The sequence below is a fragment of the Mustela erminea genome, chromosome 5 (genome assembly GCF_009829155.1).
Source record: "Mustela erminea isolate mMusErm1 chromosome 5, mMusErm1.Pri, whole genome shotgun sequence".
Classification (NCBI taxonomy): domain Eukaryota; kingdom Metazoa; phylum Chordata; class Mammalia; order Carnivora; family Mustelidae; genus Mustela; species Mustela erminea.
This window is the reverse complement of record NC_045618.1, coordinates 80,118,968-80,141,969: the sequence shown is the minus strand read 5'-3', so window position 1 is coordinate 80,141,969 and position 23,002 is coordinate 80,118,968.

The following is a 23,002-nucleotide window of genomic DNA, read 5'->3' as shown; positions in this document are numbered from 1 at the left end:
TGGTTAGCAATGGAACACTGAAATTTTAACATCAATAGGAAGAATGTTTAATAACTTGAGAAAATTTCATGGACTTATTGGTAGATATTTTAAAGGTTGTTCTTAACCTGGAATCTGTAAGATTCCTACCAAAATGCCATGTTTATTAAAGAAGACAGAGAGAAGGAAAGCTATAGTGAATGTCTTGTAAGATCAATTATTTTTTAAAAAGGATAAAAATCTTTGTAAGTATAATTTAAAATCCTTATAAGCTTAATTGTGATTTGAGCAACTACAGTTAGAGAGATTAAAATATTTCTACAACTAATATAAAAACCAAATATGAAATATTATGTTTTACACCTAACTAATATAATGTTATATATCAATTATATCTCAAAAAAAAAAAGAAAAGAAATAAACACACTTTGAGGGGAATAAAACAAATATAATGTGGCAAGGCCTATATAGGAATTATGTAAAACACTAAAGAAGAGCAGACAAAGACCCCCAAAATAGAATAATAAGCAAAGGAATGGATCTGAAAGTGATTAAGAACCATCCCCATTATTTACTCTAGTATGTGAGGAGAAACTTAAATTTAATTCTAGAACATTATTTTGTTTTCATTAGTTTGTAGTAAATATAGTTTAATTATTTCCCACAGTATTAATTAGGCCATTTTATTAACTTTTTTTCGAGTCTAACTTGAACTTGTCAGTTTTTCATACAATAAAATGGTTGATGACCTCCAGGTAAAATGGCAATACTAGTTCTAATAATCCCTTTTCCATATCCTCATGGAAATAATCTAGGGAATGACATTTTTAAAATGTGTACCTTATTAGAAACAAGTGGAATGTGACCATACACTAGAAATTTTTATGTGTTTCTTCTGGCATAGAAGACACTATGAAGGCAAGGATGAGAGATTAACCCTCAGCTCCATTCCCTCAGAAAACAGCATAGCATCAGTTAAGATGCCACTTAAGCAAAAGACTTAAAAGTGACTTCTATTAAGAAGCAGAGGCTTAAGGCAAGGTCAAGCCATTGATAGACTAAGCAATTAGACTTAAATTTTTAAACTTTAAATTTTTAAACTTAAAAATGATGCCTTTGACAACCACAAACCAAAATATTCAAAGCAGCTACACGGGAAGGTCTCAGGGTTTTCACAGAGGAGAAATGGAGAAAGACCTGCAGTGTGGGGGACTTCAGGATAATATAGGAAGATTTTTTTGGTGGGTGTAAGTGCTAGGAAGTAGGGCAGGTAGAGCCATACTTTGTAACTTGTATGGAGTTAAAAGCAAATAGGAAGCTAGATAGTTATCTCAACTTAGAGTTGTCTATCTAATAAGATATACTCCCTGTGGAAACACTTGAAACTTCACATTCACCCATCCTTTTTGAAAAGCTATCATGGTGACCCATGAAACCACACCTTTCAGGTACGGTATCATTTGAATCAATCTTTTTTGATCACTCCTACCTTGTTGCCTGTCCCTTCAATTCTTGGGGTCCTCTCCTAGGACCTCATCTCTTCTTGATCTCCACATTTTTCTGGGTGAATAATACCCACAGAGATTCAGTTGTTCCACATATAGAAATCTAGTTATCTTTCCAGGGCCATAGGACTTCTATATATACATACACAAACAAACTCCCCCCCAAATATTAATAGGTCTGAACATGAAATTCCTGTCTTTATCTTATTTTCATTCACGTACCTCTTGGATGCTACCTTTCATTCTGAATTATTTTAATTCTCCTCAAATAGTCAGTACTCTGGCCTTTGGGTCTTTGAATTTATTTTTCTCACTATTGAACTCAAATTTCCTCTGCTCTCTGTCCTCGGACTTTTTCCTCATCCTTGAGCATTTAGCTTAGTTGATACCTCTGCAGAAAACTTCACTTGCAACCCTCTCTGCCAAAGGGGTTGCCTGGTATGCCCACCACCCACAAGCAGACTTACCTGTCATTGTGCATTGCTCATTATATATTAACATTGCCAGAGACACTTCCTCTCTGGGAGTGAGTTCCATGATCATAGTGATGCTGTTTGACTTGTTCACAGTTCTTTTGTTAGTATGTAACAAATTTCTTATTATACTGAATGTACTTAGTAGATATTTGTTGAATGAAAGAGGGACAAGTAAATAGACATAAAATGAAATCACAAGGAAACCTTCAAGAAAAAATTAGAATAAAATGACTTATGAACAAACATATCAGTAATGGTAATAAATATATATTAATATCCTCCACAAAGTGGTTGAAACTCTTAGGTTTAGATTAAAAATTAATTCTAAATTCTAACTACATGTTTTATAATCTACACCCAAAATAAGGTAGCACAATAAAATTAGAAGTAATTGATGAGTAAAAATATTTAAGATCATGAAAAACACAAAGAAGGTGAGGTTATATTAGTATTAGGAAAATGATAATGTAAGAAAAATAGTGTTAAATGGGACGGTAATGTTTCAGAAAGGTATAATCTACAATGAAAATATAACAATATTCACATTTGCATTCCAAATTGCATATCAATAAAATATTTTGAAATGTACCAATATGTGGGAAAACATTTTTAGAAGATACCATTAGGTATGCATACATGCTTATATCTTAGATAAATTAGACATAGGATATAGAACGTAATTAATAAGTTATATATGAATATAATTTACCATGACAGAAAAAAATATACTTTTTTGAGGCACCAATAATTACTTATTTAAATAATCATATATTAAGCCACAAAGACAATTTTAGCACATTAAAAGATCAATGATAAATGACCACACTTTTTTTTAAAGATTTTATTTATTTACCTGACAGACAGAGATCACAAGTAGGCAAAGAGACAGGCAGAGAGAGAGAGAGAGGAGGAAGCAGGCTCCCCACCGAGCAGAGAGCCCAATGCGAGGCTCAATCCCAGGACCCTGACCCGAGCCGAAGGCAGAGGCTTTAAACCACTGAGCCACCCAGCCACCCCAAATGACCACATTTTTAAGAAGTAAGAAGGAGGAGACTACAAAATAATAACAAAAGTTTAAATTAAGGTCAATTTGGAAATCAACAAATTTTACTGTAGTCCTTGAATCAATTGATCAATTAGTATTACAAAGTGAATATTTCAAAAATAAGGAAAATGAGGAAACTCCACATCAGAACTAATTAAACACAACTAAAGCTGTAAGCAGAGGTAAACTGACAACCTTAAATGCTTTCATTAAACAAAAAAAAGGACATAAATAAGTAAAAATTTTAAGATTTTAGATATCAAAACATGTTGATAGGAATATTAAGAAAAAATTAATACAGACAAAAACAGAAGTAATAAACTAAAAAGCAGAATTGATAAATATATTCAACAACTGGTTTGGAAATAACATAGAGCAACTTTAGTTAGGCAAAGCAAGAAAGTTTAAAGAGAGAAATAAGCATTCAAAAATTTTTAAATGAGATATTGTCAAAGCCATAGAGAAGATTATTATGCAAAATAAAACTCTGTGATGGTAATTTCAAACATGTAGGTGAGATAGAAAACCATCTAGAAAAATATGAGATATTAAAGATTATGAATGTAGAAAATCTGAAGAAGCCAATAATTACATAAACTATCATATGTACTATTTCTTTAAAAAAAACCCATAAGACATAGATAATTTTATAAGTGAATCCTTTACTTTCCTATTTTCAAAGATGAGATGATTGTCATCCCTGCCTATAAAATGTTTCAGAACACATAACATTTGCAACTCTTTCTGAATGAACTAAAGGTAGCATATTACAATATCAAATCCATTACTAGCACATAAAAACACACAATACTGTTTTAAAAATTACTTTGTTACCAGAAAGTATTAAATTACAACTTCTGTTCCATACTATGAAATATATTTATACTGTTTTTCAGTACATCAAAGAAGATGTCATAGGATCACCTCTGTATATCCCAGGATTACCTCAATTTATGCCAAAAAGGAATTTGGGTCTCTGCTGTGTCAGCTGACTTTAAAAAAAAAAAGAAAAAAGAATTTGGACTTTGATCCTAAAACTTCTTTCAAAAGAGCACTTTGATCAAAAAAATTATGAAAATGTATGTATAAATTCAACAGTAAAAATTGTGATGAAATGAATGGTGAAAATGCTAAAGGCATGTTTAGTAAAGTAAGAAGGATGAGACAACTGCCATCATTTAAAATCTCCTTTGTCTATCCAAAGCAATGACAGATATTGGCTCACGAAGATGAGTGTGTGTACGCATGCGCACACACACACACACATAATTAAGAAATGAACAACAACAAAACACCCACATAGCAGGACACATGAATATTAAAGTCTAGAACACTAAAGACAAAGAGAAATGATTAAACGCAAAGTGAGAGCTGAAGAGGATTACAAATTACCTACAAAGGATTAAAGATTTTAGGCTAATATCAAACTTCTCATGACAACACCTACTAATAAATGTTAAATCCTCTGAAGTTTAGAGAGAGTTGCTTTTAATTCTTAGGCTTTTTACCTAATCAAAGGGGCAACCAACATGAAAGCAAAATTAAACCATTTTCAAATCCAAGGTAACTTCAAAATTCAATTGTATGTATCCATTTAGAGACAAACAAGGAATTGGAAACCACTGAGTACAAGAAAGAATAGAACTAACCTCTATACTAGGTCTAGAAAGCAATTAGTCTATATATGGTAAGACTATCAGATGGAGGCTAAGAATAGTGATGTCAAGAAGAAAAATAAATGGGATAGATTGATTATGGAGCTGGGTGTTATATACATTCAATTAGAAACTCTGGAAACACATAGAAAATGGAATCAAATACTCATAGTCCAAATATGGAGCAAACTAAAGAAAATTTGAGTTTGAACAATTGGACTAATGTAAGAAAAGACTATCAAATCTGACTCTAAGGAACATTCTATTTTTATTGGGAAAGCCGTATCATCAAACCCATGAGAAAGGAAATGAAACAAAAGCACACATGTAAACAATATTTATGAAACCATATGATGTCAATGCTGATTAGCAACTTCTGGTGTTGACCTATAGAAAAAGTAAAAAAAAAAATCTTAATTATGGTTATAAAACAGAATGCACAAGACATGAATCTTGGTGATGGAAAATTAAGAATATAGGTGATAAAATGTTAGAGATGGACCAGTAAGGAAGGAAAAATGGGGGAGAATAATGTGCTAATAACCTCTTTTTTAAAAAGTGAGGTAATAAGTACAACTTAAAACTAGGGAAATAATATTTGATATTAAATAAATAATATATATTATTATATATTTATGTACGTTGTATACAATAAACAAATATTTGATTATATTATTTAAAAATGTTAAAATACTACTGAAATTCAAAACAGAAACTAACAATGATGGGGAAGGAGGTCTAATTGAGCTAAATCTTCATCTGTCCTGTCCAGAAACACTAGCTGATGTCACAGTTTAATAAATCAAAAACGGGTCTTTAAAGTTTATTATTTAGAGCCGTGAAAGATTCTACACATAAATGGTTAAAACTGTCTCTGGGAAATAGGACTGAAGATAGAGAAAAATGTACTAGGAGACTCGCTGATCATTAAATAGCTTTCTGTACTATTTTAAAAACTGTGTCCATGTATTATTTTGATAATTTCTTTAGAGATTATTGGACCAGATTGATAAGGAGTGAAAATTGCTGTGTACATATATACACACACACTACTATGGAACCCAGGTTAGAAGGACAACATAAATAGAGCCCTTAAAAAATGATGCCTTATAAAGGTGTGTTGCCGCACATTATGTTCCCTCAAGCATTCTCAGGGTCCATGTGAATAAAGAGTTAAAAATTGGTCTTACAGTCACAGGTTTGCAATCACTAGGGAAATCATAGAATAGCAACTTAACAACCCTCTAAGATCAGCACTGAAGCAAACTGAATTAGGCACTTGTGTAATGCTATTATTCAGTTGTTTTTGCTGGAACTAAAATGTGACAAAGATAGGGGAAGCTGGAGAAACTAGTGTAGAATAAAGTTTAATAATTAGTTGAAAACTGCAGTATGAGGCAGTCGGGGGAAAAAAAAACCAATAACCGCCTAAAAATTTATTTTCTCTTCCTTCTTAAGAACAGGTCATGTCAGATAAACAAAGGCTCAAATCAGTGCCCATATGACCGACTCACAGAAGGACTGAACGTGAATTACAGTCTCTCATCTCCAGCTTTTAGTGACACCTCCATATGGTTTATCCTTCAGTGAGACCATGGAGTTCCGTTAATGAGCTTGCAAGAGTTGGCTGGTTAGTTGGCAAGAGTTACCTGCCATTAGCTATTTAGAGTTTTGTAAATCAAATTACAGTTTCTGAGACCCCTCCCCCTTCACCCCAAAACGTGAGTGAGTCATTCTCTCATTAAGCCTGCTTTCAGCAATTCGTAATTACAGATTGTGCCTCTGTTAATCGTTTGACAAATGATACTTCTCTGCCAACAGGTTTACTGAACTTAGTTTATTTTGAAATCATGTCAAATGAATCTGGTGTAGAAGTTCGATTTTGATTGCCTACTTTGGTCTTCCAGATCTGTAACCTGCATTTTAACTTTTGTTTCCTTCTCCAGAAGGAATTCAATATAGCTTGTATTTCACAAGTAATTTTACTCTGGGAACGTAATCTTTGAGGTGTGCTTAGATGCACATTATGGTACACTAGTGCATGTCAGTGTTTTTACGGCTAAGAGAACATTTGACAAGATTCTGTCCATAAATTGCTTTAATGTGTTTTCAGTTTCATAATTTATGTCTCTTTCTCAAATCTTGTGCCCCTCCCTCTATACCCAGGAGCTGAGGGGTGGGGTAGTGGAGTAAAAAATACTGTGTGCTACAAAAAATGTCTTTTAGTAAGCCTGGCAGCACCCTCAATTTTTCCAGGCAGGCCTTCATTTCAAACAAAAGACCGGAAATTATGGCTGTCTGATAACCTAAGAACAAGAGCAATAGAATGTATGCTTCAGCTTTATAAATAAGAAAAGCACTATATAGAACATAAGCAACAGCACTCACACAGCTTTGGTCTCTTTGCCGTGCTGGAGCCTATGTGACATCATATGATTCCAACACCTATTTTGCCTCCCTACCCCACCCTTATATGGTAGCTTCTTGGATGCTGAAACAGGGAGTCTAAATTAAGCACATGCGCTAACTTTGCAAAGAAACTGTCAAGGTTCTAGTATGTATTTTAGCAGAGAAATAGACACACGCTTAATCCCTGTAGTTTTAGTCCAGGTTGTCAGCCTTAGAGGCTTCCCCCCTTCTCTCCCTTTTATTCCATTTGTATTTTTATCTCAGAGCATTTTAATGCCGAAGGCCCCATCCTTCCAATGACGAAATCTCATAGGGCATCACCATTGTGAGGAACAAAATAAATGACTATGCCTTTTGTTCCCCTTCACTACAGAACGTTCTATTTGCAATTTAGATTGAACAGGAAAACAACTAGTATCAAAAGAATGGAAGGCCAAGGCACTAGCACCTAAAAAACATACGATGGCGTCCCTTTTACAGGAAAGTAATGGCAGGCAGTGTATTACTAACTTCACTTAAAGTGGTTGCAAATAACACAAATTTGTCAGATATCAAGGATCATGTCTATAGGAGGGAAAGTAACTATTTAAAGACTAAAACTTCAATTTCTTAAAATCAATCTGATATCTGACAATCATTGAGTCATAATATAGGAAGAAGTTCCTTGTCTTAGTGTGCAGAGTTAGAAAATAGATAGCTGATTGCTCGACAAAGTACAAGGTGGGAGGAAATAAAAAAAGAATGAGTGACTCTTCTGAAAAGGAGAATTAATCTAGACTACATGTTGCAAACACATGCACTAATATATTAACATTGTTTTAGCTTTGATCCATTGGTCAAACTTTTCTGTCCTCAGGTGTGAGATGGTCAAAATTCACCAGTATGACAAACATGCAGGTCCAGAGTCTCTCCTTATTTCAATGAGCTGAATATAATAACTTTAACCATAGGTCCAAAATACTTCATTTCCCAAAGTTGGACTCTCTTAAGAGCATCCTTCTTAACTAACAGGCCCCGAACAATCTCTCTCATTATTTGAAAACCATCTTGAACATTTTTGAAATAGCTTCATATTGTTCACCTCTAAGGTATCTAATTCTGTTTCTCACTGTCATCTTTTTGATGGTTCCAGTGTAGGCTTTTTAGGTTTTTATTAGACTAAATTAATCACATCACTCTCAGACTGTTACTAGATTGTATGTATGAAATTTGTCCCACTCATTTTCTTCATTTGCTTATATTCAAACCTCCAAAGGAAATTTGCACTTAATACAAATAAAGGAATACAAATAATGTACATCTAGCTGCACCCTCAGGGAGTAAAGGAGATTTACAGACTAAATCATCAAAGAACACTTGATCTTATTGACCTGAAGTTAGACAAGCAGTTGATAACATTTCATCTGATTTTCAGGATGGAATAATTAGGGGGGAAAAAATAGACACCTCTCTCTGATATATTTCTTGATTCAGGTCCCTGTTTCGATAACCACCAGCTCAGAGAGGTGTTCCTGACCCTATTATTTAAAAGAGAGGTCCCTCCCCTTCCCTTATTATTTATTTTCTTAATCTGCTTTATTTTACTTTTTAGTTCTCAGTAGTGCTTGATGTTGTTTATTTATTTATTATTTGTCTCTTCATTTGAATTTAACCTCAGTGTGGGCAGAGGCTTTAGTTAGTCCTTTGTGGCTTACCGTTAAGTCAGTAGGGCCCAGAAAGCATGAGATACGAAGTAGAGGCTCAACAAATACTCACTGAGGGGGTGGATGTGTATAGTTCACTGTGATATATAAAGTCAATGGGCATCATTTTGGCTGGTCACTTATAAATTTACAAAATATTTGTCTCGTGATCTTTCTTTCTGTTTTGAACACCTGCATCTGCTACTGAATAGGTATACAGGTAGATTATGAATAAAAGCATGATCTAACACACCATCGTCTTGTGTGAACACCATCGAAGAAATTTATTTTAGGTTTTTTTTTTTTTTTAAAGATTTTATATATTTACGTGACTGACAGTTCACAAATAGACAGAAAGGGAGGCAGAGAAAGAGGGGGGGAAAACAGGCTCCCTGCTGAGCAGAGAGCCCGATGCAGGGCTTGATCCAGGGATCATGACCTCAGCCGAAGGCAGAGACTTAGTCCACTGAGTCACCCAGGTGCCCCTATTTTAGGTTTTGATATCAAGAATATTCTCCTAAGTAACAGATGTATTTTTATTTGAGTAATTGATTAAGTTTATCTTTTTTTTAATTGGCTGCTGAAAACCAGTATAATATGTGTAAGACTTTATTTTTTATAGTTTTTTTATGTGTAAATTAACTTTACTATTACAGTTAGGTGGTGATACCATTTGTACATTGTACATTCCGTTACATATCAGTTCTTCACACTTAAGGAAACTGAGGCACATTTCACTTAAGCAACTTGCCTGTGCTCGCTTACATCTATTGAGTGTCAGAGCTATGATTTGAGCTCAGGCAGCTGACTTCATAGTCTGTGCTTTTGACCATAAACTCCATAGGGCTTCATTATATGCATTTTTCATTAGCCTAATTAAGAACACCATTTTATGACCTCAACTGTTTATTTATCACCTTCTCCTATTTTTGTTTCTCTGCTATGCTAGGCATTCAGGTATCAGAGTCATGGCCAGTGTATGAGCTCTAGAACCAGGTGGCTGAATGAAGCCTGTTCCAAGTTTGTTTTTACTAGCCAGCTGACCTTGGGCAAGTTAGTTAACATCTCCACACCTCCATTTCCTCAGTTACAAAATAGGGATAATCTAGGAACTACATGATAAACTCCTTTATCCCACAGTGCCCATATGAGGATTAAATGAGTTAAAACGTGAAGCCTTTTCACGGGGCCGGGCACATGTTAAAGGTATGGTGATGTTAGCCCCCCCCCCACCAAGTAATCTCTGTGGGGCCTGAATGTGGGGCTCAAACTCACAGCCCCAATATCAAAAGTCACATGCTGTACCAAGCCACCCAAGGAGCCCATAGCTATTATTTTTATCAAGCACTTTAAGTCCTTTCTGGGACAAAGTGAGGCAATGTAAATATTTTAAAATACTAAACATCTCTGATGAGCCAGGCACTTTGTGAGTGCTGAGGAAATAGTGATTAATAAAGTGAGCACATAAATATAAATGAATATAGGAAATAACACCTTATGTGTGGTGTGGGAATATTGAGGAAGACACGACTATAGGCATCACAGGAAGGGTGGCCTCCAGACTGAAGAACGAGGGTAAGAGAGTTAGGAGAGGAGGTGGTGATATACTCACGCACCCGGGGAGGCGACTGTTTCTGCAAAATCCGAACGTGCCTGGAGTGCAGGGAGGGAGGCGGTGGAAGGAGGTCAGAGACATGGCTGACATGGTAGGCCTGGGTCATATCTCAAGAAAGTGCTCAATTTTAGTTCCTGCATATTCAGATAGTCTTCCCCTCTTTCTGGTTTGAGAAGAACCTTCCATCATTCATTCTCTTTCCTTAAAGCCAGAGGCCAAACCCATTAGGAAGGTAGCTCCTGTGATTCAGTCTGACTTGTTTCCAGGGTATTTGAGAAATCATTCCCTTAAAATAGACTTGCCTCGTAGCTGGTGCTCCTGCTAAGTGCAAGAGGTGCCATTTCAATAAGAGGTGGAGCCTTAACACTTTGCTTTGTGAGTGTGCCTTCACATCACTCTAATCCACTGCCTCCAGAAACAAATCCAGGTGTTTCTTAAACTCTTTGAATCATCTCCTGTAGTAATGTATTCCATATGTTTATTGCTCTGTGTGTGAAATAATTTCATCAAGTTGTTTTTTTTTTTTTTTTCTTTGTCACTGCATTCCAATCAGCCTGCAGTAGAATCCCGATCTAGGAGTAACACTTTTTAAAACACCAACTCCCTTGCTGAGGGAAGCCAAGGGATGTTGTAGCACATGAGCAGAACAAGGAGAAAAGAACAACAAGCAATTGGGACTTGATGACATTAGCTGAAGAGGAAAAGAGAATTTCAGGAATACCTAGCAGGGGTTGGAGGAGCAGCTTCGCTTAAGTTCTTACCCTATTTTGCATTTCCCCAGGGTGTCAATTTTGTGAAACAAAGTGACGGGATGATTTCTATCACTTGAGAAGCTGTGTTAAAAAAATTTGATGCACTGGCAACAGCAAAAATTGTTATGGTAGGAATCAAATTGGTGCTTCCTTGCTGGAAATGAACGAAGTACTAGTGCCTGTCAGTTTATTTCTGAGCTCTGCTTTTCAAACTTTAATTTGAGAGGGTGGGAGGAGGTTTAATGGAAATCTGAATCACTGTTAGAAGAGGACTATATTTTAAACTTTGATTTTATAGTTGTCTCTATGTTCAGAAGAAAATGATTCTTTATACTTAGAAGTGAAAGCACTGTCAGTTCTAAATCTATTAATGAGAGGGAAAGGAGAGGAGAAAGAGAGGGGTGCCGTGTGTACAAAATGAATGGATTTTATAATTAGTAAATAAAACTATTATTCCTAAATCTGTGTACTGGCTATACTATATTATGACATTAAAAAATCTTAAATGATTTCCCTTTTACATTGCTTTAATCAGCTTCCGCAGATAACATTCTCATGTCGAGATGAGGCTGAGATTTATTAATAAGCATTTCACTTTACCCTTTTGTTAAGGAATCTCCTGTTAAAATAATTGTCATTGTCCTTTTTCTTTACTGTTCTCCCCTCCAGGGAGAGTGGATAGCCATGCAACAGACGTAATGGTAATCACTGGATTCATTTTGTGTATGGAAAATTAAAAGAATGCTCAGATGCCAGTGTACTGTTGGAAAACTCACAAAACATATACACTAAGTGTGGATGGTTGAAAATGATAATCACTATGACAAAAAATATACCTAATCTGTTGAGCATTAGTTAGGAGTCAGGTACCATGCTTAGCACTGTACAATACGTCAAGGTCATTTAAGTCTCTGTGATGGTCTTTTACTTATTATCCCCATTTTGCAGATAGGAAAACTAAGGCACAAAGAAAAATAGCTAATAAGCGGCAAAATAGCCCTGCAAGTCGATTTGCATCTGGGGTATAAACTGGGAGTTATTTTAAATTGTGCTCAAGGTATATTACCATATATTATTTCAGACATGATTCTTTTACAAATAATTGAATCTGGCTCATAACTTTCTTAAAATGTTCCTTTGAGGCTGAAATTTTCTATACTTGGTGTCCATCCAACTGTGTGGTAGCAGGAGGCAAAGAAAATACAGCAAGTTCTGGTAGAGGCAGGAACAGATTTTAGGATTCTGTTTGGATTTTGAGACAGGCTGGAGCCTGGACCGGAATCCAAAGCCTGCTGAAACAGAGTTGTCTCTTCATAACAGCATGGAGTAAGAATTTCCATAGAAACTTAACTCAAGCACAAAACTTGACCTGGAACTAAATAAATAAATAAATAAATAAATAAACACAATTTATGTTCATCTTTTGGTCCACATTGACGTTTAGATGACAGACTTGATTGTGTTAGTTTTCTCTGTGCTAGCTCTATTGGTGGGCTGGAGCTCTTTAACCCTAGGGCAAGAATGAGCATTTACTCTCTATTCTGTAACTACCAGTGGACCCTTGCTCTCTGTTTTACTCATAGATTAGAGGAAGAGCATGGGGTGCTGGTCAGTGCTAATGTCTACACTCTATAACCTTCATGTGGCATCATCTGAAAGGCCAGAGGGTCATTTCTTTTTTGTTTCTGTTCCTCCCCTCCTTCACCTGTGGTACCCTGTCCTTACCTGTTGTGTTAGGTCTGAGATGTTTGTGTGCTTTTGTACAAAGCCGGCCTAAATGAAGCTGGAACTCTCAAAGAACAGAGTGGTTCAGGAGCCCCTGCATTCAGATCTTCTTTACAAGTTAAACAAAATCTCAGACTCTCACATATGTTTTCAGGTCTAAGAGTTACTTAGGTACTGGGATCATGTTTTAACCTCAGCATTGCCTAACTTTTTGCTGAATCACTCTCTCGCTTGTCACTTCTGTGCCTTGTGTATGATTCTGCCACTTCACTTATCAACCCATGTTGTGTTCTTTCATTTATTTCCAAGTAGTCTTCTCTACCCAACATGATATTTCTGAGACATGGCTTGTTCAACTTCAAACCTAGAATACATAACAGAGGGCAGGTGCTTCTTAAATATTGTTTACTGAACCAGTAACTGATTAAAACCTTCATTTAAAAAATATTCTAGGGACGCCTGGGTGGCTCAGTTGGTTAAGCGGCTGCCTTCGGCTCAGGTCATGATCCCAGCGTCCTGGGATTGAGTCCCACATCGGGCTCCTTGCTTGGCAGGGAGCCTGCTTCTCCCTCTGCCTCTGCCTGCCACTCTGTCTGCCTGTGCTTGCTCTCGTTTCTCTCTCTATGACAAATAAATAAATAAAACCTTTAAAAAAAAATTCTAACATTTCTTTAACCATATTCCACCAAAAAATAAAAATAATTTTATTCCTGACATGCTCAGTTAAGAAACTCATAATTAAAATGGTATGCACATATATATACCTGCATCATTTATTAGAAATAAAAAAATACACAATTTTGAATCAACTGGATGGTGTATATTCTTTCAACAAATATTTGATGGTTATCCACTATGTACAGGCTCCTGTTTAGGGACTGACCAACATAGTTACACAAAGATTCTCCCCCCCTCAGAGAATTTATATTCTGGCAAGGGAAATAGACAGTAAAATAAGGAATAGCTAAGTTAGGTTGAATGCAAGGTAGTAAGTGCTGTAGAAAAAAGTAAAAATGCATAATTGAGAGGGCCAGGAGAAAGGATAATTTGTTTTTTGGGGGGTTTTTTGGTGGTGGTGGGGTACTTGTGGGCAAGTTCAATGTGAAGTAGGAAAGCCAAAGTAAGCCTTACTAAAGCAAAGACTTGAAAGTGAGGAAACGAATCAAGCATGTTGCATTCTAAGGGAAGAGCATTGTAGGAAGAAGGAAAGCTTTAAGGGGAAGAGTGTCAGCAAGATCTCAATGCTGATGGAGCTGGGTGAGCTAAGGGAGAGTAGCTTGTGGGTAGGACAGAGACAGAAGAGGAACGAGATCATTTAGAGCCTGGTAGAAAATTCAAGGACTTTGCTTTTTATCCTAAGGGAGATGGGGAGCCATTGGAAAGTCTGAGTGATGTGATGTGAGCTGCTTTGAAAAAGATAACTGTATGCTGTGTTGAGAACGGTTAGGTGGAGATAAAGGTAGAAGAAAGGAAAATGTTTAGGAAAGAAAGCAGTGAGGGGGATGCCAGTGGAAATAACGAAAATGGTGGGATTCTGAATGTATCTTACAAGTTATAGTCTTAGAATGGTGGGCCTTGGACAAATAAACATCTCTATAACCTACCATATCACTAAGGATTATGAGCTTTGGCTTAAAACTAATGACTAGAAGGAAACAATATGGGAAATGTTTCTTTAATAAATAGCTATTGTATAGGAACCTAAAACTATATCTTCAGACAAAACAGCTTTTAGGGTTTGGGGAAAATAGATAGATTTATACACAACACACACACACACATACATGTATATGTGTGTGCCTTTACGTACGCCAAACATATTTACACATATATATACATCTGTATGCACTTATATACACACAGATATATGTGTACATATATGCATGTATGAGTAGAAATAACCAAATAAAATAATCAACACATAGAAATTGCTTTTTAAAAAGATTTTATTTATTTATTTGAGAGAGGGAGAGCACATACAAGCAGGGAGAATGGCAGGCGGAGAGAGAAGCAGGCTCCCCACTGTGCAAGGAGCCCCATGTAGGACTTGATCTCAGGACCTTGAGATCATGACCTGAGCGGAAGGCAGACCCTTAACTGACTGAGCCACCCAGGTCCTTAGAAACTGCTTTATTATTCTCCAGGTTTTGTGAGAGCCTTCTGTTACATGAAATTGATAAAAACAAAAGTACTGGACTCCAGAGCGCTGACAGGGTAATTTTTCCTGGTAGTCTATATTGTGTCACCCGGGAAGAAGCACAAAGCTTTATTCCTGAGCATCAGAGAATAAGATAAGGTAGTTTAATATGAGGGGGGCAAATAAACTCCAAGGGGAACCAGCCAGGGAGAAGCAGAGGACTGGGCACTGCTAGGCACAGAACGACATCCAGGAGTGTCTAACCAGGTTTGATAGCTGGAGTGGGAGATGGGCTGAAAATGGACCTCACGTGTTTACCTGTTTAGTGTACGGTCATCTCTGGAGGCATGTAGGTGGAGACAGGCTATCAAAAAATAATTTGTTTCAAAAAATTCCTTGGCTAGAGAGACCTGAGTTAACCTCCATGGGGTGAAGCTGTACTCTGAAACCAGGCAGAAATTGAGTGTTTGACAAATTTGTGGTAGTTTGACTATTAAAATCCCTAGTCATGGATAATAATGCAAAGCTCCTTGGAGGGCAAAATGAAAAGCTATCAGAATAATATTTGCTTTCATCTGCTCAGATATAATGCCGAAAGCACCCGCTTGTTTGTGGTTTCTTCCTGGGGTGCATTCTGAATCCCATCAATTTCAGTTCCAGGGAGAGCACAGTAGAGCAGTGCTGAGGTGGAGAAAAAAAGCCCAAATTTCTCTTGTCTGATTTAAAAACTGTACCCCACAGTGAGCTTCTCTGTTTGTTAAAATCTCTAATTGGTGTTTTCTCAACTTGCTGCTTGGCTGGTTTCTTTTTATTGATTTCATTTTGGGTTTGTAAGGCTGTATTTGGAGCCCTTTCCAGAGTTTGTTTGGAAGCTCATTTTTAATTTTAATGAAAATGCATTTTTAAAAATGTATATTACACTACCCCGCCGGTTTTGCTCAAATAAACCTGCTACTGTTTTCAGTGATTTCCAACCATTTTAGTGCCCTTAGTCTCACTCTCTAAAGGGACCCCTGTGCTATTCCTGGCAAAGTAACAAAATCAAGTAGAAAAATGAATGTTCTTCACTGCTTTTGAAGGCTCTTACACAACAAAGGAAAAAGATTCATTCAGGAGACTGCCTTAGGGAATAATACATCAGGATTCAAAAAGGAGAGGGTTTCCCCCCATTTCAGTTCTGAACAGCTTTTGTTTCCCAAACAGAACTCTTTCATCATTCTGAAGAATCCAGATCCAAAGCAGTCAGCCCAGGAAGAAATTTAAAATTCCGTGATCAAGATTAGATTTAAACCTGAAGTAGTATATACCCATAGTTCAGACAGTGTGATAACTGGGAAATGCTCAAAATAACATGCCCTGTGTTTTCTTTTGAGCCTTAGTAAGAGAGTTAAACCCAATGAGATAGAATCGAATGTCTGCCTGATTCAGATAGCAGGACAGAGGATCCATTTTAAAACATGATCAAGAGCTCTAGAATTTATCCCCAGTTCTGCCACTTTCTTGACCTCAAAGTTAGCCTGTCATAAGAATCTCCATTCTGTCAGGTGTCCAAGCTGAACGCCATGGAATCAGCTTCAGTTCTTCCATTTGTCAAGTGGCCTGAGTCCTGGACATTCTTTGAAATATCTTAGTAATCTAAGCTCCTCTTTCTTTTGTCACCCCGACCTTATACCAAGCCTTACCATCTCTCCCATAGATCATCGCAAGAGTTTCTCAGCAATCTTTTTCTTTTCTAATCTATTTTTAATGCTTCCATTATTGTCTTTTTTAAACAAATTCTGATAACATCTCTGCTTGGCTTTAAAAAAAGCTTAACAGAAAAAAAGTACTAATACTCTCCATTTTAACTAAATCAGGTTCAAATTCCCTAGCATGACGGGGTTCTTCAGGAGCTCACCCTAACCTACTCTCAAGCTTCTTTTAGTAAAGCTTTCTCCTGTGAGATCCTTTCCCCAGCTACATAGAAGGGGTGCAGATCCTCAGAACATCCACAGCCCTTTGTATCTCTGAGTTTTTAATACATGCAGGTTTTGTTTTGGTTTGGTTTGGTTTTTGGAATGCTATATAGTGTAGTGAGGAAAAAATGGGCTTGGAACAAGATCTGATCCACAATTCCAGTTCTACCACGAATTAGTTGCTAGTATCCCTGCATGAGTCTGTGTCTTAATTTCTTCAGTTATAAAATGGGAATAATAACATCCACTTAGCAGAAATACTGAGAGGAATTCAGTGAAGTAATGTATGTGGACTGACCTAATAGAATTGCCTAAGTGTAGGGCACCTGAATGGCTCAGTCAGTTGAGTGTCCAACTCTTGATTTCAGCATTGGTCATGATCTCAGGGTCATGAGATCAAGCCCTGTACTGGGCTCTGCTCTGGGCGTGGAGCCTGTTTAAGATTTTCCCTCTCCATCTGGCCCTCACCACCCCCTAAAAAAAATTGAATTGGCTAAGTGTAGGAAGCATTTATATAGCTGACTTCCCTTACTTTTTTTTTTAAATTTGGCTATAGCAAACAATGTTTTGTTTGTTTGTTTGTTTGTTTGAAGATTATTTATTTATTTATTTGATAGACAGAGATCACAAGTAGGCAGAGAGGCAGGCAGAGAAAGAGAGGGGGAAGCAGGCTCCCCGCTTAGCAGAGAGTCCACTGCAGGGCTGGATCCCAGACCCTGAGATCATGACCTGAGCTTAAGGCAGAGGCTTAACCCACCCAGGGTAAGAGCCACCTAGGCGCCCCCACTTGCCTTACTTCTAACAAAATTTGAGTTAAATGAAACAGAACAAAAACAAAGAAAGAAAGAACACAAAAGGAAAAGAAAGAAAGAGAAAGGAAATTATTATTGTAAATAAACTGGGGTGGCCAAGGAAGCCAAGGGCCAGAATGAGGGTTGGCCTCATTAATACATGGAGTTGAGCACTCAAGCACTGTGAGGGTCCTTTTTTCTAACTCTCATTTCTGATATCTGGACACATCTATTATTTTCTCGTGGATGCTTCTGTGCTTCACTTTAAATGGCAGGACATGGCTTACTGTAACTCCCAGATGACATGTGCTTCATTCCAGACAACTAAAAATTTTGTTGTGCAAATGCCTAGAGAACTCTTCTATCTATCTTGGGTTAGGTGGGATCAAAAAAAAGGGCACCAGATGCTGCCCTGCAGTAGTAGGTGTGGGGCAGTGTCACTTTTTAGAAACTTTGCTTGCAAGTAATACCATGAGTGCCTCACTCATTTGTAAATATTCTTTTCTCCCCTTTTTGTTCTTCAACTCTCTATTTATGCTATATCTTCAGTATCAAGTTCAAATAACATCTCCTGTGAGATGTTTTGTTTAGTTCTCTTTAATGTCCATCTATTTTCTTACATCACCGTTGAACCTCATAGCACTTCTGAGAACTTCTTTAAATAAAGAAACAGTCACTCTACAAAATGATGTCCATCTCCCACTTGGGGCAGTAAGCACCTGAAAGGCAAATGTGTCGTCTTGCTTATCTTCCCATCTCAAGCACCTGGATAGTTCCTGGTTCACAGTCATTCTCAAGTCATGTTTGTTGAATTGACATGTGTGGTGTGTGCACAACTAGTAGCTCTGATGCTTTTTCTCAAAGAGCTACATCTTCCCTTTGTTTTTAAAATCAGAAGAGGTTATGGTGTTTCACCAGTGATACTGATCACTGTTGCTGTTTAGAACAGTGATACTGATCATACTGCTGCTTAGAAAAATTAGACTTATGATGTAAAAATTATTAGATTTTCCTTAAAACAATTTTTTTCTCCTCCTTGTGTTACTCAATGATATTACTATTATTATTTTATCATGAAAGCTTGAAAACTTGGAGTCATATTTGAGGAGAGCTTTCTCTTTATTCCTTATATCCATTAATCAGGATCCTTCTTATTTTTCCCTAAAATTTCATCCCATTTCCTATATTTACTTCTGTTTTCCTCATCAGTATGCATTTATTATATCCCTCTGTATGTATAATACAGTACTAGGCTATAAAATACAAAGGAGTGGGTATTTCCAAAGGGATCACAATCTGGTTGTTTTGTTATAAACCTTAGTTTGAGGTGTCATATATACTTACCCTTCTAGGAATGTTTCAATAGCATGCTTTCCTCGTTATCTCCACTATTACGGACATAGCCAGACATAGCCTCCTTCCACAGCACATTGCTTTCCTCAAAAAATCTTTACAGGCTTGGGGCACCTGGTGGCTCAGTCAGTTGAGTGTCCGACTCTTGGTTTCTCGGGTCATGATCTTGGGGTGGTGAAATCAAGCCCTGTGTCAGGCTCTGTGTTGAGTCTGCTTCAGATTCTCTCTCCCTCTTCCTCTCCCTCCTGCTCACATACACTCTCTCAGATAAATAAATAAAGTCTTTTGTAAAAAAAATCTCCACAGGCTCCCTGTTTTCTATCTCAAGCCTTAACTCTTGTACCTGGCATTCTAGGACCATTTTATTTTATTTTATTAATTTTTAAAATTTTATTTATTTATTTGACAGACAGAGATCACAAGTAGGCAGAGAGGCAGGCAGAGAGAGAGGGAAGCAGGCTCCGCGCTGAGCAGAGAGCCCGATGTGGGGCTTGATCCCAGGAGCCTGGAATCATGACCTGAGCGGAAGGCAGAGGCTTAACGCACTGAGCCACCCAGGAGCCCCTCTAGGACCATTTTAATCTTCTAGTCTGTTCCTCCCCTGCTCATACATTTCTCTCTACTCCTTGATCTTGTTCTTTTCCTTTTTTCTGATGTCACTCCACTGACTCCAGCCTACTTTCACTTCCTGTTGTTGTACTCATTGATCACTTTTCTTTATTTTGTAATGCCCTGCTGACTCCCTCCTCCAGCTGATCTGTACTATCTCTGGTGTCCTTCTTCCAAGTGATTTTCTGCAGTCACTTTTACTGGCTTCCTAGATTGCACTATTACATTAAAAGTACATACCATGACATTTAGCTCTTGAATACTTACTGTTCTGTATCACTCAAGAATTAATTTCCAGGGCACCTGAGTGGCTCAGTGGGTTAAAAGCCTCTGCCTTCAGCTCAGGTCATGATCCCGGGGTCCTGGGTTCGAGCCCTGCATCAGGCACTCTGCTCTGCGGGGAGCCTGCTTCCCTCTCTCTCTGCCTGCCTCTCTGCCTACTTGTGATCTCTGTCTGACAAATAAATAAATAAAATCTTAAAAAAAAAAAAGAATTAATTTCCTTTGTTAGTTCTAAGTAACAAATTCCTTGACCAAGAGGACCAAGACTCATACTTCATTGTCTCCACTGTACTCAAATAGTTCACTCACTGTGTGGTAAGCACCTGTAGGCTGATAACCATTGGCCCAAAGCTTGACCTCTGTCGATTTAACTTCAGCTCAACTTTTCAAAATGTATTTCCTTAATGTAGTAGAAAGTTTGGTCCAAGAACATCTGAAATGAAAAACCCAAGTCAAGTTAAGTATTCATTCTCTTGATTCTCTTATAGATTATCCTGATGTTGTTACAAAAGCTGAGACAGAATTTCTCCTGCCTCATCACTACAGTTACCACTAACTTATGGTTGAATTTTTATTGTTTTTCTACTACTTCTAAATACACATTTTTAGTCCTTTCTTTATATATGTGTTAGCTGATCTTAGGAATGGAAGTGATTTTTGTTATTGTTACTGTATTTTTTAAAAATCTTGATATTAAATAAACTTTCTCAAATTGTGAAATTAATATTTGTTTATTGTAACAAGTCCAAGTATATATACAAATATGTATGTGTATGTATTATATATATAACATAGAAATATATATTTGTAACAACTTCTTAGTCTCCCTAACTCTTCCCTTTAAGTCTACATCTCTTCCTCTCAGTAAAAGTAGAAACAGTTAGGATTCCTTCCACACCCATATCTATGCTTACACAAATATGTGCAGATATTTATACATACATGCATGTGTATACACACATATATCATATACAAATATATGAAAAATTTTCTTTTTTCCATTATTTCTTTTTTGCTTTTTTTTTTTTAAAGATTTTATTTATTTATTTGACAGATGGAGAGAGAGAGAACAAGCAGGGGGATCAGCAGAGGGAGAGGGAGAAGCAGGATCCCTGCTGAGCCAGGGAGAGCAATATGGGGCTCTATCCCAGGACTCTGGGATCATGACCTAAGCTGAAGGCAGACACTTAACCAACTGAGCCACCCAGGCACCCCTCTTTTTCCCTCTTTTTAATAAAATGAAATCACATATACACATTGGTCTACAATTTCACTTTGCCCCTTTAATCATAAAACATGAACACATTCCAGATTAGTACATAAAACTAATGCATTCTTTTATTCTTTTTAATAACTGCATGATATAACAGACATACCATAATTTATTCAGTTACCCTCTATGGATGACCATTCAAATTGTTTCTAATTTTTTGGCCTTACAAAAGAAAACACTGTGATAAACATAATTGTTTGTAGGTCCATACATATTGGTGATTTTGTTTCTGTGGAAAGATTTTTCATTTTTCTGTCACAAGTAACTAGTGGGATTCAGAGGCATGATGTTGTGATTTATAATGGGAAATATATATACGGTCTTTGGCCCCATTTCTGGACAGAGCTCCTAAAACCCTTGGAACTTCCTGTGACAAGATCTAGAAAGGTGGGTTTTTTTTTTAGGTTAATGAGGTGACTTTTGGAAAGCCCTTAAGTAATCTCAAGATGGGAGCTGGTTGCTGGGGAACCAACCATATGATTAGAGGGTTGAAATTTTCAGTACCTCCATACCCACATCCCTATCTACCACCCCATACTCTCCCACACCCAATATCTAGGGAGAGAAGAGGGGCAAGAGGTTGAGTCAAATCACTAATGGCCAATTATTTAATGAATCATGCCTATGTAATTAAACCTTCATTAAAAACCTAGAAGGATGGGATTTGGAGAATTTTGCAGTTGATGAACACATGGAAAGGTGTGGGGAGACATGGAATGCCTAGAGAGGGTATAGAAGCTCCTCACCTTTTCCCCATACTTTGCCTTATGCCTCTTCCATCTGGCTATTGCTCTGTTATATCCTTTATAATAAACTGGTGACCTAGGAAGTAACACGTTTCTCTGAGTTCTGTGAGGCACTCTAGCATATTTATTGAATCCAAGGAGGAGGTTGTTGGAAACTAACCATTTGGTCAGAAGTACAGGTAACAACCCCCGGACTTGGAATTGACATCCTGCCTTGGAGGGTGTAGCTAGTTTGTCAGAAGCACAGGCAACAGTTTGGGTTTGTGACTGGCATTTGAAGTTGGGGTGTGGTGGGTGGGATTAGGGGGACGTCTTGTGGCCCCTCATACTGTGGAATCTGACACTATCTGTAGGTAGATAATGTCAGTCAGAATTGAGCTGAATTCTCAACACACTGCTGATGTTCCAGAATTGCTTGGTGTAGGGGGTATAGCTCAGGGGTAGAGCATTTGACTGCAGAATTGCTTGGTGTTATATGGAAACTCCCCCAACCCCCATCACATAAACACATTGAAATTAGGTCCAGGAACCTAAAGACTAGGTTAAAGTATATTCATATTTTTAATGTTACAATACCACCCCCCACCGCCCCGTCTACCAAGGATTTGGCCTCAGCCTGCATGTCATAAAATGTTAACTGCCAGTAGATTCAATTTTATTATTTGTTGAGAATTTTGTAATTTTGGACTTAAAACTCAGTGCTCTTGCATGATTCCCTTGTGATAAATTGATGCTCTTAGACTTAAATCTGCAAAAGGGATTATGAAGAAGTCATATATCTTATTAATAAGAGGCACTTTCTTTTGTTAGTTTAGTTTGGTAACCTTCTCTTGAGAGCATTTCAGATTCTCTTTTGCCACAAATCTTGATGGAGTCCTATGATAACCATAGACAGAAAACATTGAGACCATTAGAGGAAGGAAGTTTTATATTAGCTCAGTATGAATTTGAGACCTGATGAAATTCTCTGACAACTAATTCCACATGTGATTCTTCTTATGTGTTCCCATAAA